The sequence below is a fragment of the Amblyomma mixtum genome, chromosome 5 (genome assembly GCF_055824585.1).
Source record: "Amblyomma mixtum isolate Tamu chromosome 5, ASM5582458v1, whole genome shotgun sequence".
NCBI lineage: Eukaryota > Metazoa > Arthropoda > Arachnida > Ixodida > Ixodidae > Amblyomma > Amblyomma mixtum.
In genome coordinates this window covers 176,563,472-176,578,269 of record NC_143016.1, presented here as the reverse complement: position 1 = coordinate 176,578,269, position 14,798 = coordinate 176,563,472, and the positions used below count along the sequence as shown (strand labels likewise).

General features: G+C 53.4%; 1 pseudogene; it reads left to right on the top strand.

Moving 5' to 3' along the window:
- The first annotated feature begins 10,175 nt into the window (after window positions 1–10,175).
- Window positions 10,176–14,495, top strand: LOC149344795 (uncharacterized; annotated as a pseudogene).
- The last annotated feature ends 303 nt before the right edge of the window (window positions 14,496–14,798 follow it).

Below are 14,798 nucleotides of genomic sequence, written 5' to 3'. Positions count from 1 at the left end.
GCTTTGCCTGCTTTCTATTGATTTGCTGCCTCAAAGTGTTTGGATTTGGCATGATTTTATGGAGACAGCTGAAGGCTTTGTATATAATTCATGTGCATAGAACATTCTATTACTGTAATAATTTGCACCGTAGCCAGCTCGTCTAAATCTACACCACAGAGATAATCTGAGTTGCTACCACAGTGTTTTAAACACGAGCGTTTTAGCCCCCTTGTCTGAAAAACCTGACCAGCGTCGGCGTCGCCGTTGAGCTTGTGGTGTCATCACAATCTGCCGGCCGGATTTTGAGAAAACTGTGACCACTCTGGCAGGTAGCAGTTAACTTAATTTTTAGTAGGGACACGCGGCGCGGAAAGAGCAACCTGGATCGCACTCGCCTCAGCGATGGCAGCACTTGCAATCGCAAGACAGTGGCGCTTCGCTTAACCGCTGCACCACGGCGCTAGCATCGGTATGAGGACTCCCATGGACATGTGAATGTAAAGTTGAGAGTTACCAATACCGCATATGTGAGCATTAAACTATTAGCACGATTGCGTACTACCCTTAAGGAAGCGCTTGAGTGTCCCCTCAAGTTTTTTGTTTTCTGCCACAAAATACAGCCGTCAGTTTGTCATGCGTCACGTGATGGCAAAGCAAGGTAACTAGCTCCAAACTCCTGGTAACGCGCTCGTGCTCATTGGCAACGACATCACCCATTTCTGAGCCCTTGGGCCGGGTATGCGTGCTCGAGAATGGATGCGTGTCCCATCTGCAAAGCGTGAAACACAGCACCTGATCACGCCTGCGAAACGTGAGCTAAAGCGGGTGGTAACACCTAAAACGTGTCATCTTAAGGCTTGTAGAAACATCGCGACTGAAAAACCATGGAAAAATTCAGCAAACGCGCGCCTGTTAAGTGTGAAATTTTTAAAGCACGCCCTTCATTCACTTCAGAAGCTTCCTCCAGACGCGGAGTGGCGGAGTTGCGCGTCCAGTACAACGGAGTTGCGCTTGTGCCCGCTGCAGTCTTCCTGAGGGGTGCCTTCTCGCCCACCCCGTCCGCTGATGGAGGGATCCCGGGTGGTCGCCGGCCCACCAAAGGTTCAGCAGCCAGGGATGGACGCTGTTCTCCATAGCCGACAGCGTCTCCTTCGGCAGCCACCGTGGGCAGTCAAATCACTGCCTGGGGCCCTGGTGGGTAAGTCGGCGGGCCAACAGCGTCGACTGAGTGGAAAAAGCAGTTGCAGTCAGCATGGACGGCACGAACATCAAGAGGCCCAGGAACGACAACCTCCGCATAAGCGCTTCGGCGCTGTCCTCGCGGGCGACTCGGGGCTCCCAGCTCGAGGAGTCCACGCTCGTTGGCAGGGAATCCATCGAGGCCGCCCCAGCCTCTGGGTAGGCGCTGCTCTGCTGCGACACCAGCAAGGTGAGCGAAGAACGTCCTGTCGACTCTCTCGACTATGCCGAAAAGCGCGGCCGGAGGAGACGTCGGCAGCACCGCTGGCCGAGGCTGTCCGTCGAATGGAAACCGCTGCAAGAACTCGTCGCAACACGCCTGTGGCCGACCGCGGGTCTCCGTGTCGCCACCTATTGGCAGGTTTGTCTGCCGCCCGCGGGGGACCTCCAGTCTCCCAAAAATAGTCTCTTGGACACGGCCGCACCTGCTCCTGTCACTGTTCTGGTCAGTGCGGAAGCGAAACGGCCCAATAAGGGCGGGGATGTTGGGTTCTTCCAGGCATACTTTTTCCATAGCCTCGGCAATGGCAGCGAGCCGCGGCGTTTCGCTACCGAAGCTGCAGGCGCTTCGAGAGCAGCTTGCATTGAATTCGCGGTGTTAATAACCCCCATGTGGAGCTGCTCCGCTTGAATATTTCTTAACACACTTGCGGTGGGCGATGCAGGTCTCAGGGGCACAGCGGGTGCTGTATTGCCTTCACCGAGGGACAATAGGCGTTGCACGTAGATGTTGGGTAACGAAAGCTACCCTGTCCTCTTGTCGACGTGCCCTTCTGCTGCGCTTATACCCGATGTGCTTCAAGTGATACTGCTCGGCTGTTGTTGTCCTCAAGAAGAAAATGGCGCTTACCTACTGCAGGGGAACGGTCGGTTTGGTGACTGACTGGTCTTTGTTCTTATCTTTCTCAGAATAGGGTGCGCAAAAAATCTGTGGTTACCTCAGTTATACAAATAACATACATATGAAATATGTTGCTCGCGTGTTAAAACGTTGACCGAACACAATAACGCGGAGTATTTTCCATAGCGAACCTCATTGTTGGAATGGTCTAAGAGAATATAACACTCGATGCGAAAGAAGATAAAGAACTGCTTTGCGCTAGATTGTTTTCCCCTCATTGAACCCTGGCCTATCCTTCGTCGTGGGTACGTGTCCTGTAACTAAGGCAACAACAACAGCTGAGGTACAGGCGTCGAGAAAATTAAACTGAGTAAGCTACTGGCTTGAAATATTTCCGCATTGCCTAACTGAAATTGCCCGCTATGGTATGTGCATGCTGGTAGCGAACGTTAGGCGCTTTCTTACGGCAAACTATGTATCTTTATTTCCTGCAGAGAAGGAGTGATTACGCTTGGATTGGAATAGCGTGTTCCATTTACTTATCTCCGCACCTCTACTTGGGCTTCTATACGCACTTCGAATCGCGTATGGCGGCCTGGATTGAGGAGGCGACCACGTGCAGTGTCATAATGTGACGATTTTGGTTTCCTTACTGAGGAATCCCCAGACCATAGAGTTTCTTGTTATTCACTACAGGGAAAGGGGGCGGCTCTTTACTTCATCAACATTGGACGCCGGATGCATGCCAACAGGACAGCGGTCTCGGATTGACATCTGGTGCCTTGTTGCCGTGGCGGTAGTGGTATTGGTTTATTAAAGAAAAAAAGAAAGAAAAAGGTGAAGGAAAAGAATGTTACCGAACCCAGCAATTGTTTCTTAATATCTCAAGCACCCGAGCTGCAGCCGGCGGAGGTGAAAGGTAAGGGAGTAGATAGCGAGGAGAAGTTTAGAGGGGACCGTTAGCAAGAAAGGACAGGGGAGAGCTTAGTACACCATTTACTAAATACTTATAGTAATCAAGTCAGTGTAGCTCAGCCGCAAATCTTCAAGGTTCCAGCGATGACGCTGGCAGGTTTGAAGCGCTGATGGCGTTGAGGAAACGGACATGCCTATCACTGTAGGGGTATCCAGGCAGGTCTGACGGCCCCAATTCCACCCCAGCCGAAACCAGGACGGGAAGCAGCGCGTGTGTGACGACTGCTGCGAGCACCTGCATTATGAACACAAGCGGATTAGTGGTCTGCTTCATGGCGCAGCCACCAAGCCCACCTTGGCTGGACATTTACTCGACCGTGCGCGTAAAATGTCAGCTTTGCCGTGTACCTCGACTTTATTTTGCAAGCTGCACACCGAGACCGTGGCCGTGAAGACATGGCTTCAGAAAAGAGGAAATTTTTGTGTCTTCGATTAACTACCGTCTCTGTGATGTTCCCAAAACACTTTAGCATTGCTGCATTATATGTAAAGAAGCGGTATTGTTTTGGAATGCCCTACAGCAGAAGAGGTCAATTAGACTTCTCTTAGTGTACGGTATCTTACTGCTTTCCCACATGCTGGAGAACCCCTAAAGATGTCCTAATTGGTCTACACAGCCTATAGAAAATTCGCATGATGAATCGGTACTGTGAATTAGTTGCTTCAGAGAAATCTCATTTTAGCTAAATGATTGTTCCTCTTCAAGGATTGCATGACAAGGCAAATCTCGAACCACAGTGTGCTGATTCTTAGTGGCATGCACAGCTTTGCCTCCCTTGTAGTGATTTGCTGCCTCAAATTGTTTGGCTTTGGGATGATTTTATACCGATAGGTGAAGGCTTTGCAAAAAGGTCGTGTGCATGCAACATTGTATTACTGCAGTAACATGCACCGTAGCCGACTTATCTAACGCTACACCGCACACATAATCTCAGGCTGCTACCACAGTATTTTTAACCCGAGAGCGTTAGCACACCCATGTCGAAAAAAAAAACGTCCAGTGTCGGCGGTGGCGACCGTTTCAAGCGTCACAGCCGGAGCAACCAGCCCCTCCGGCAACCTTGGCCACCTAGGTCACGTGACATTGTGGTGTCATCACAATATGCCGGCCGGATTGTGAGAAAAGTGTGACCACTCCAGCAGGTGGCAGTTAAGTTAATCATTGGTCTCGAGAGGCCGCTTGGAAAGAGCAACCTGGATCGCAAACGTCTCACAGATGGAAGCACCTGTCATCGCGGGGCAGTCGGGCATCGCTTAACCGCTCCTCCACTGCGCTGGCGCTGGTATGACGATTCCCACGGACATATGAATGTAAAGTTGAGAATGACCGATTCCGCATATATGAGCATTAACCCATTGACACTATCGCACCATACCCTTAAGGCGGAGCTTCAATGCCACCTCCAGTTTTTATGCGAAGCATATTGCTAGAGCTACCACTCACGCCGTCGGCGTGGGACCCCTAGACGTCACACCACGTGACACCGTGACGTCACACCACGTGACGCCGTGACGTCACACCACGTGCACCGTGACGTCACACCACGTGACATCGGATGAGAGAGGCAGCCTCCACCTCGCGCCGTCGCCGCGGGACCCCTAGCCGTCACGCCATGTGACACCGTCACACCACATGACACCGTGACGTCGTCGTGACGATGCCATCGCACAGACGCCGGAATGTCCTCGAGCGGCATTCCCGCGCATTTCGAACGCGCGTTCACACTCGGTGTAGGTGAAACGCTCGCTCCACCGGGCAGGCAGACGCGGCTTCCGTGGCAATCCAGGCGCTCACCCAACGCGCGTCTCGGGGTTAGTCGGCGTTCCGCTGTAGCCATGCCGTTGTCTTCCCCCACGACGAAGGCTTCTAGTGGTTGTATTAAAATGACCAAGTATGCAACCAAGGAAAGCCATGTATTACCAAGCCTAGCCACCAATATGCTTCGCATCTGACTAGGCTTAACCTTAGCTAAGCCTCAGCCATAATTTTTTGTTTTCTCGAAAAAAGTACAGCCGTTAGTTTCTTGCCATGCGTCACGTGACGGCAAAGCAAAATTACTAGATCGCTGTTCCAAACTCCTGGTAACGCGCTCGTGCTCGTTGTCAACGACACCACCCATTTCTGAGGCCTTGGCATAGATAAGAGCGGGGTGGATAGAGTTGTGCAGGCTATACGTGCTCGAGAAGGGGGTTGTGTCCCATCTGCCAAGCGTGAAACAGAGCTCCTGATTACGGCTGCAAAACATGAGGCAGAGCGGGCGGTAACACCTAAAACGTGTCATTTTTAAGCCTGTAGAAACATCGCGACTGAAAAACCATGCAAAAAATCGGCAGACGCGCGCTTGTTAAGTGTGAATTCTTTATAGCACGTACTTCATTCACTTCCTAAGCTTCCTCAGTGGCGGAGTTGTGCGTTCAGTAGTACCGATTTGCGCTGAAGACCAGATAAAGTCTTCTTCAGGAGTGCCTTCGCGCCCACTCCGTCAACGGATGGTGGGCTCTCGGGTGGCAGCAGGTCCACCACAGCTTCAGCAGCGAGGGACGCATGCTGTTCTCCGTAGCCCACTGAATCTCCTTCGGCGGCCACCATGGGCAGTCTAGTCGCTGCCTGGGACCCTGGTTGGTAGGTCGGGGGGCCAACAGCGTCGAGTGAGTGGAAAAAACAGTTGCTGTCAGCATGGACGCCGCGAACATGAAGAGCCCAGGAACAACCACCTCCACATAAGCGTTTCGGAGCTGTCCTCGCGGGCAACTCGGGGCTCCCAGCTCGAGGAGTCCTGGCTCGTTGGCAGGGAATCCATCGAGGCCGTCCCAGCCCCTCGGCCTGCCCTGCGCTGCTGTGACGCCAACAGGGTGAGCGAAGAACGTCCTGATCGCAGTGCGTTCTCGGCAGTACGCACGACTGGGCCAAAAAGCGCGGCCGGACACGGCGAAAGCACCGCTGGCCAAAGCTGTCCGTCGAATGGAAACCGCTGTACCAACTCGTCGCTATGCGCCTGTAGCTGCCTGCGGGCCTCGGTGTCGCCATCCATTGGCAGGTTTGTCTGTCGCCCGCGGGAGCTCCAGTCTCCCAAAAATGGGCTCTTGGTACACGGCTGCACCTGCTCCTGTCAAGGTTCTGGTCAATGCGGAAAGGAAACGCCGCAATAAAGGTGGGGATTCTGAGGTCTTCCAACCGTGTCTTATCCATAGCATCGGTAGGGGCAGCGAGGCGCGGCGTTTCGCTGCCGAAGCTGCAGGTGCTTCGAGAGCAGCTTCCATTGAATTCGCGGTGCTAATAACCCCCAAGTGGGTCTGCTCCGCTTGAATACTTCCTAACGAGGCCTGGCTCACACTTGCTGTAGGCGATGCCGACCTCCGGGGCACAACCGGTGCGGCATTGCCTTCGTCCAGGGACGATGGGCGTTGCACGTGGATGTTGGCCAACGCAAGGCACCCTGTCCTCAGCTCGACATCCCGTTGTGCTGCGCTTATTTGCGGTGTGCTTCAAGTGATACAGCTCGGGTGTTGTTGTTGCCCTCAAGAAGAAAATGGCGCGTACCCTCTGAACGGGATGGGCTGGATTGGTGTCTGGAAGGTCTTTGTTCTTTTCTTTGTCAGAAAAGGGTGCGCAAAAAAATCTGTGGTTTCTTCAATTAGACAGTTAATATACGTATGCAATATGAAGCTTATGTGTTTAAACATTGACCAAACACAAATAACATGGGACATTTTCTATAGCGAACCGCATCGTTGCAGCGGTCTAAGAGAATATAACACAAGATGCGAAAAGACGATAAAAATCTGGTGTGCGCTAGCGTCTTTGTTTTCTCCTCATTGAGCTGTGGCCTATCCTTCGTCTTGGGTATGTGCCATGTCACTAAGGCAAAAACAACATATCTGAGGTACGGGCGTGGACAAAATTAAACGGAGCATCCTACTGGCTTGTAATATTTTCCGCGCTGCGCAAATAAAATTGCCAGCTATGGTTTATACATGCTGGCAGCGGACGTTAGCTCGCGTTCCCATTGATAAACAACGTTTCTTTATTTCCTGCCGAGAAGGAGTAACTACGCTTCGAATGGAATAGCGTGCCCCATTTACTCATCTACAAACCTCTACGGGCGTTTCTATACCCACTTCAAATGCGCAAGGCGGCGTCTATTAAGGAGACGACCACATGTAGTGTCGTAATGTGACGATTTTGGTTTCCTTACTGAGGAATCCCCAGTGCATAGAGTTTTTTATTATTCACTACAGGGAAAGCTGGCGGCTCTGCACTTCATCCACCTTTTTTTTGCTCTCTTTCTTTTTTTCCTCCCACTTTTTTTTTGCAACTTGCGTGCTCAGTGCATGACTTATATGCTGTCGGCTACCGGGCACTGCCTCTCAAGACTTTTGAGGGTTGGGCAGGACCGCATTTGTACTATTGAAAAGAAATAAAAATTGTATTGTTATTAATATTATTGGACGCCCGGTGCATACCGAGAGGAAAGCGGTTTCGGATTTACATCTGGTGCCTTGTTAATGCGGTGGTGCTGGTAGTGGATTATTGAAAAAAAAATGTGAAGGAAAAGAATGTTGCCGGCGGCGGAAATTGCTTTATACATCTTAAGCCCCGGAGCTGCAGCCAGCGGAGCTGAAAAGGAAAGGGATTAGATAGCGAGGAGAAGTATAGAGGGGAGCGATAGCAAGAAAGGACTGCGGAGAGCCTTGTGCACTGTTTACAAAATTCTAATATTAATGAAGTTCGTGCCGCTCGCACGCAAATGTTCAAGCTTTGTCCGAAAACAAGTGCGTGTGAGCGGCCACTGCGCTCAGCCATTTACAGAAGGTGAAGTAAACTGTATGTTCATAGTAGCTCCTGTCTCGCACTAATCACGCGTGCGGCACTAGAGGCCGGGGTGAGGCTCCCGGCCACATATCGCCCGAGGTAGCACCCACGGGCCTTTCATGTCACGCGTGCACTACCTGGCGAAGAGCAAGCGGGAAGTCAATCCCGCCTGATCGACGAAAGCACAGAGCCTCGCCATTGTTCTGTCACTGGTGTGCGCATTGCCGCGCGGCCACAGAGAGCATCGAGAGTGTCCGGAATGATTCCCAGCGCCCTGTAGGCCGCAAGCATCTCGCGACAGAGCACTGCAGGAGCGGTGCAGCGAAGGAGCATGTGCGCCAATGTCTCCACTGCACCGCAGTCGCCCTACGCGTCGCTCGACGAGAGTTCATGACGCACCCGTCTTTGCCCGGGCCACACGCAGCAGACGCGCACTCAGATGATCATGGCGCGCGCCGACCACATAAATGCCCTCTCCTCGCGCGCTGCGAGAGCCCGGGTGTTTCTAACGCAGGCGGTCGTAGATCACCGCACGCACGTCTTCCAGTGCGATTGGTCCGTCGCTGGGAGGAAGCTGATGTGCAGCGATCCCTGCGCCGCCCTTAGCCACCCTAAGTCGCCTGCAGCCCACTGGCCGTGGCACCCCGTTACTGTGCGCGTTACGCGAGTGCATTGAGCGTATCGCGGAGCGTTGATACAGTATTCGCGTGCAGTGGGTGCACGGTCACTGCGGCATCCGCGGTAACGAGCAAGGCGACGAGCTCGCCACCGCTGCACATCAGCTTCCTCGCCAGCGACGAACCACTCGTGCTGGAAGACTAGCGTGCAGTGATCTACGACCACCTCCGTCAGCAACACCCGGACCCTCTCAACATGCGAGGAGAGCGCATTCATGTCGTAGGCGCGCGCTCATTGTCACGCCTCCATCGCGCGATGACCTTGCGAATGCGCGTCGACTGCGTGTGGCCTGGGGAAAGACGGATGCTTCACGGAATTTCTTCGAGCGATGCGTGCGGTGACTGCGTAGGAGTGGAGATATTGGAGCACATGCGCCATTGTACCGCTTCTGCAGAGCCGCCTTGCAAAATGCTCGTCGCCTAAATGGCGCTGGTAAAGCTCGGGGACAGTGTTGAGGCGTTCCTGTGCCCGCGCGGCAGTGCGCGAATAAGTGACAGAGCAATGGTCAGCCTCTGTGCGTTCATTGAGCAGGCGGGCTTGACTTCCCGCTTGCTCTTTGCAAGGTAGTGCTCGCGCGACATGAACGCGCCGTGGTTGCTACCTCGGACGGTACGCGGCCGGGCACCCCACCTCGGCCGCTAGCGCAGTGTGCAGCGCGCGCGATTAGTCCGACACAGGGCGCAACGTGCGTGCGGCTATGTACAGCCGGCCAAATCTTTAGCTGGCGTGCTTGACGGCCGCGTTTTTCATGCTCCTGTAACTTATGACGGAGCAAACTTGCGAAAATATCAGATTTAAGGACAGGCTCACTAAGCCCGTGCTTAATATTGATCTTTCCGCAAGTTTGCTTCGTCGCAAAGCGCAGGGGCACGGAAAAAGCAGCCGTCGCGCACGCCAGCTAAAGATTTGGCCGGCGGTACATTCAGGCCGGAATGAAACGCGAATACGCATATGTCATACATTTCTGCTTTGCAGCGAGATATTCCTTTACAACCTATTTTGGATTATGCATTTCAGTAGGCCCTTTACCTAGACACATGAATCCGGCTGGTTGTAGACTTCAGCTGAAAGTAGGCAAGTAAAATATTTTGTTTTCTTGACATGCTCTGTCCGCGTTTAATTCCGGCCTGACTGTACATATAGTTTACTTCACCGCCTTTAAGTGATTGTGCACAGTGGCCGCTTGCGCACACCTAATTTCGGACACCTTGGACACACCCATCTTCATCGACAGCCCCTGACACACCGTGTATAAAAGAGCGCCAATCATCGGCCGCGCTCTGTGGGCTTGATGGCTGTACCATGAAGCAGACCACTAATACGCTTCTGTTCATAATGCAGGTGCTCGCTGCAGTCGTGACACACGCGCAGCTTCCCGTCCTGGTTTCGGCTGGGGTGGAAGGCGCGCCGTCAGACCTGCCCGGATACCCCTACAGTGTAACGCATGTGCGTTGCCTCAACGCCATCAGCGCTTCAAACCTGCCAGCGTCATCGCTGGGACCCTGGACACTTCCGGAACCTTGGACACACCCATCGTCACCGACGGCACCTGACACACCGTGCATAAAAGAGCGGCAATCATCGGCCGCGCTCTGTGGGCTTGGTGGCTGCGCCATGAAGCAAACCACTAATCCACTTCAGTTCATAATGCAGGTGCTCGCAGCAGTCGTCACACACGCGCTGCTTCCCGTCCTGATTTCGGCTGGGGTGGAATGCGCGCCGTCAGACCTGCCTGGATACCCCTACAGTGATACGCATGTCCGTTGCCTCAACGCCATCAGTGCTTCAAACCTGCCAGCGTCATCGCTGGAAACCTGGACACATCCGGAACCTTGGACACACCCATCGTCACCGACGGAACCTGACACACCGTGTATAAAAGAGCGGCAATCATCGGCCGCGCTCTGTGGGCTTGGTGGCTGGGCCATGAAGCAGACCACTAATCCGCTTGTGTTCATAATGCAGGTGCTCGCACCAGTCGTCACACACGCACTGCTTCCCGTCCTGGTTTCGGCTGGAGTGGAATGCGCGCCGTCAGACCTGCCTGGATACCCCTACAGTGATACGCATGTCCGTTGCCTCAACGCCATCAGCGCTTCAAACCTGCCAGCGTCATCGCTGGGACCCTGTACACTTCCGGAACCTTGGACACACCCATCGTCATCGACGGCACCTGACACACCGTGTATAAAAGAGCGGCAATCATCGGCCGCGCTCTGTGGGCTTGGTGGCTGCGCCATGAAGCAGACCACTAATCCGCTTCAGTTCATAATGCAGGTGCTCGCAGCAGTCGTCACACACGCGCTGCTTCCCGTCCTGATTTCGGCTGGGGTGGAATGCGCGCCGTCAGACCTGCCTGGATACCCCTACAGTGATACGCATGTCCGTTGCCTCAACGCCATCAGTGCTTCAAACCTGCCAGCGTCATCGCTGGAAACCTGGACACATCCGGAACCTTGGACACACCCATCGTCACCGACGGAACCTGACACACCGTGTATAAAAGAGCGGCAATCATCGGCCGCGCTCTGTGGGCTTGGTGGCTGGGCCATGAAGCAGACCACTAATCCGCTTGTGTTCATAATGCAGGTGCTCGCAGCAGTCGTCACACACGCGCTGCTTCCCGTCCTGGTTTCGGCTGGGGTGGAATTGGGGCCGTCAGACCTGCCTGGATACCCCTACAGTGATAGGCATGTCCGTTGCCTCAACGCCATCAGCGCTTCAAACCTGCCAGCGTCATCGCTGGGACCCTGGACACTTCCGGAACCTTGGACACACGCATCGTCATCGACGGCACCTGACACACCGTGTATAAAAGAGCGGCAATCATCGGCCGCGCTTTGAGGGCTTGGTGGCTGCGCCATGAAGCAGACCACTAATCCGCTTCTGTTCATAATGCAGGTGCTCGCAGCAGTCGTCACACACGCGCTGCTTCCCGTCCTGGTTTCGGCTGGGGTGGAATGCGCGCCGTCAGACATGTCTGGATACCCCTACAGTGATACGCATGTCCGTTGCCTCAACGCCATCAGCGCTTCAAACCTGCCAGCGTCATCGCTGGAACCCTGGACACTTCCGGAACCTTGGACACAGCCATCGTCAGCGACGGCACCTGACACACCGTGTATAAAAGAGCGGCAATCATCGGCCGCGCTCTGTGGGCTTGGTAGCTGCGCCATGATGCAGACCACTAATCCGCTTGTGTTCATAATGCAGGTGCTCGCAGCAGTCGTCACACACGCGCTGCTTCCCGTCCTGGTTTCGGCTGGGGTGGAATGCGCGCCGTCAGACCTGCCTGGATACCCCTACAGTGATACGCATGTCCGTTGCCTCAACGCCATCAGCGCTTTAAACCTGCCAGCGTCATCGCTGGAACCCTGGACACTTCCAGAACCTCGGACACACCCATCGTCACCGACGGCACCTGACACACCGCGTATAAAAGAGCGGCAATCATCGGCCGCGCTCTGTGGGCTTGGTGGCTGCGCCATGAAGCTGACCACTAATTCGCTTCTGGTCATAATGCAGGTGCTCGCAGCAGTCGTCACACACGCACTGCTTCCCGTCCTGGTTTCGGCTGGGGTGGAATGCGCGCCGTCAGACCTGCCTGGATACCCCTACAGTGATACGCATGTCCATTGCCTCAACACCATCAGCGCTTCAAACCTGCCAGCGTCATCGCTGGGACCCTGGACACTTCCGGAACCTTGGACACACCCATCGTCATCGACGGCACCTGACATACCGTGTATTAAAGAGCGGCAATCATCGGCCGCGCTCTGTGGGCTTGGTGGCTGCGCCATGAAGCAGACCACTAATCCGCTTCAGTTCATAATGCAGGTGCTCGCAGCAGTCGTCACACACGCGCTGCTTCCCGTCCTGGTTTCGGCTGGGGTGGAATGCGCGCCGTCAGACCTGCCTGGATACCCCTACAGTGATACGCATGTCCGTTGCCTCAACGCCATCAGCGCTTCAAACCTGCCAGCGTCATCGTTGGAACCCTGGACACTTCCGGAACCTTGGACACACCCATCGTCAGCGACGGCACCTGACACACCGTGTATAAAAGAGCGGCAATCATCGGCCGCGCTTTGAGGGCTTGGTGGCTGCGCCATGAAGCAGACCACTAATCCGCTTCTGTTCATAATGCAGGTGCTCGCAACAGTCGTCACACACGCGCTGCTTCCCGTCCTGGTTTCGGCTGGGGTGGAATGCGCGCCGTGAGAACTGTCTGGATACCCCTTAGTGATACGCATGTCCGTTGCCTCAACGCCATCAGCGCTTCAAACCTGCCAGCGTCATCGCTGGAACCCTGGACACTTCCGGAACCTTGGACACACCCATCGCCACCGACGGCATGTAAATTTCACAGGTTCCCTATCTTCCTTGCACTAGAGGTGCCCCGCCAGAGACGGTTTGTTCACTTGAAGACTTAAGCGTTCCTTCGCACCAGGGGTGCCCCGTCAGAGACGGTCTTGTGATCAGGTGAGATGCAGGGGTAAGGCGAATACTTGAAGTTTATGTACAGCTATTTATATTGCATATACAAGTTTAGGCACTCGAGACGGCAAAGAGATACACAACAATAAAAAGGTGGAACTGGCTAATACCAGAGGAGGCCCCTACTCGGCGTAGCCGAAGATATATAGTATCTCACCTTAGCGCAGAACCGCTTTTTTAGGGCGCCTGAGCCCGGTTTTAAAGACCTCAAGGCCCGGCCCACATTTGGTAGCACCAAATCATTCTACACCCTTCATGTGATTGGCTAATCGAGAGGATGGCCAGCCCTCCAACTACCGTAGAGCAAATCACCCTCTCCACCACAAAATAAAAATAAAACAAACACAAATACACATTCTTGCCAGCACGTGCGCGAATCGGTACCGCGGAGCGGGGGACACCCGTACTTCCCGGCGCATTCGCGAGCGACCGCGTTCCAAGAAAGGAGACGGTTCGCTCTGAGCGCCTCCAGCCGCTTTCCGATGACCCCGCCTACACTACCGATCCCTTACACGGCACCTGACACACCGTGTATAAAAGAGCGGCAATCATCGGCCGCGCTCTGTGGGCTTGGTGGCTGTACCATGAAGCAGACCACTAATCCGCTTCTGTTCATAATGCAGGTCAGTAATCCATACGCCTTATTTGCAAACACTAGTAATTACTGCCTGGTGCAGCTTCCGAGCCCACAGTGTTGTGTGAATGTTGCTATTGAATGTTTAGAAACGATTCGCATCTTGCTGCTATTGTCCTGGGACAGAGAAATGAATCCGGGACCCGTCAGTGCAGAGGCAGTGCTTGCTGAATTGAAGAAGTTGCCCTCAGGTAAGGCTACAATAATTAGTGACGTCCAAGACAGCAAAAACAAGTTAACAACTACAGAGGAAACCATTACAGATCTAATTCAGAGGATTAGTGATTTAGAGAACTACTACCAGAACGTGGCTACTTTGAAAACAGATGTCGAATGTGTGCAGTGCAACACAGAAAAGACTACTCAGCTGGTGGGATCTGGAAGCCCGATTTGATGACGCCGAAAACCGCTCACGAACGTGCAATTTGATTTTTTACGGCCTTTCCAATACTACACCATCCGAGTGATTTGCCGATTCCGAAGAAGTCATAATTCGTCACTGCTCCGATCAGCTCGATTCGACGTTAGATAGTACAGATATCGAACGTGCACAGCGTCTTGGGCGTCACAAAACAGAACGCCTGCGTCCTATAATTGTAAAGTTTGCGTCTTTTAAGACAAAAGAAATGATCCTCTCAAATGGCCCTAAACTAAAAGATACTGATTTCAGCATTGGTGATGATTTCTCCCGCCGAGTTCAAAATATAAGAAAGCAACTTTTCGCGTTTGCCAAATCAAAGACAACTAAATTTTCTTTGCGGTACAAAACCCTCCATATGGGCCCCAAACGCTATATTTTTGATGACAGTGAGCAAACAGTAAAAGAGATCTTCTAGCCACCACGGCGACGCAAGTCGGCACTACACCGTTCCCAAAGATGTCCTCGTCCTAATCTTACGTTTCCGGCAATCTTTACTAATATGCGCAGTTTCATCCCGAAGCGACAGCTCGTGTCAAACCTGGTTGTATCATCTGATAGCAACTAGCTTATATTAACAGAAACGTGGCTAACAAATGACATTAGTGATGGCGAGGTGCTTACTGATCTGCCAAATTTTTCTCTCTTTCGTTAAGATTGTAAAAACGCACGTGGTGGTGGTGTTCTGACTGCGGCAAGCAACCACATATCATGCACTGCT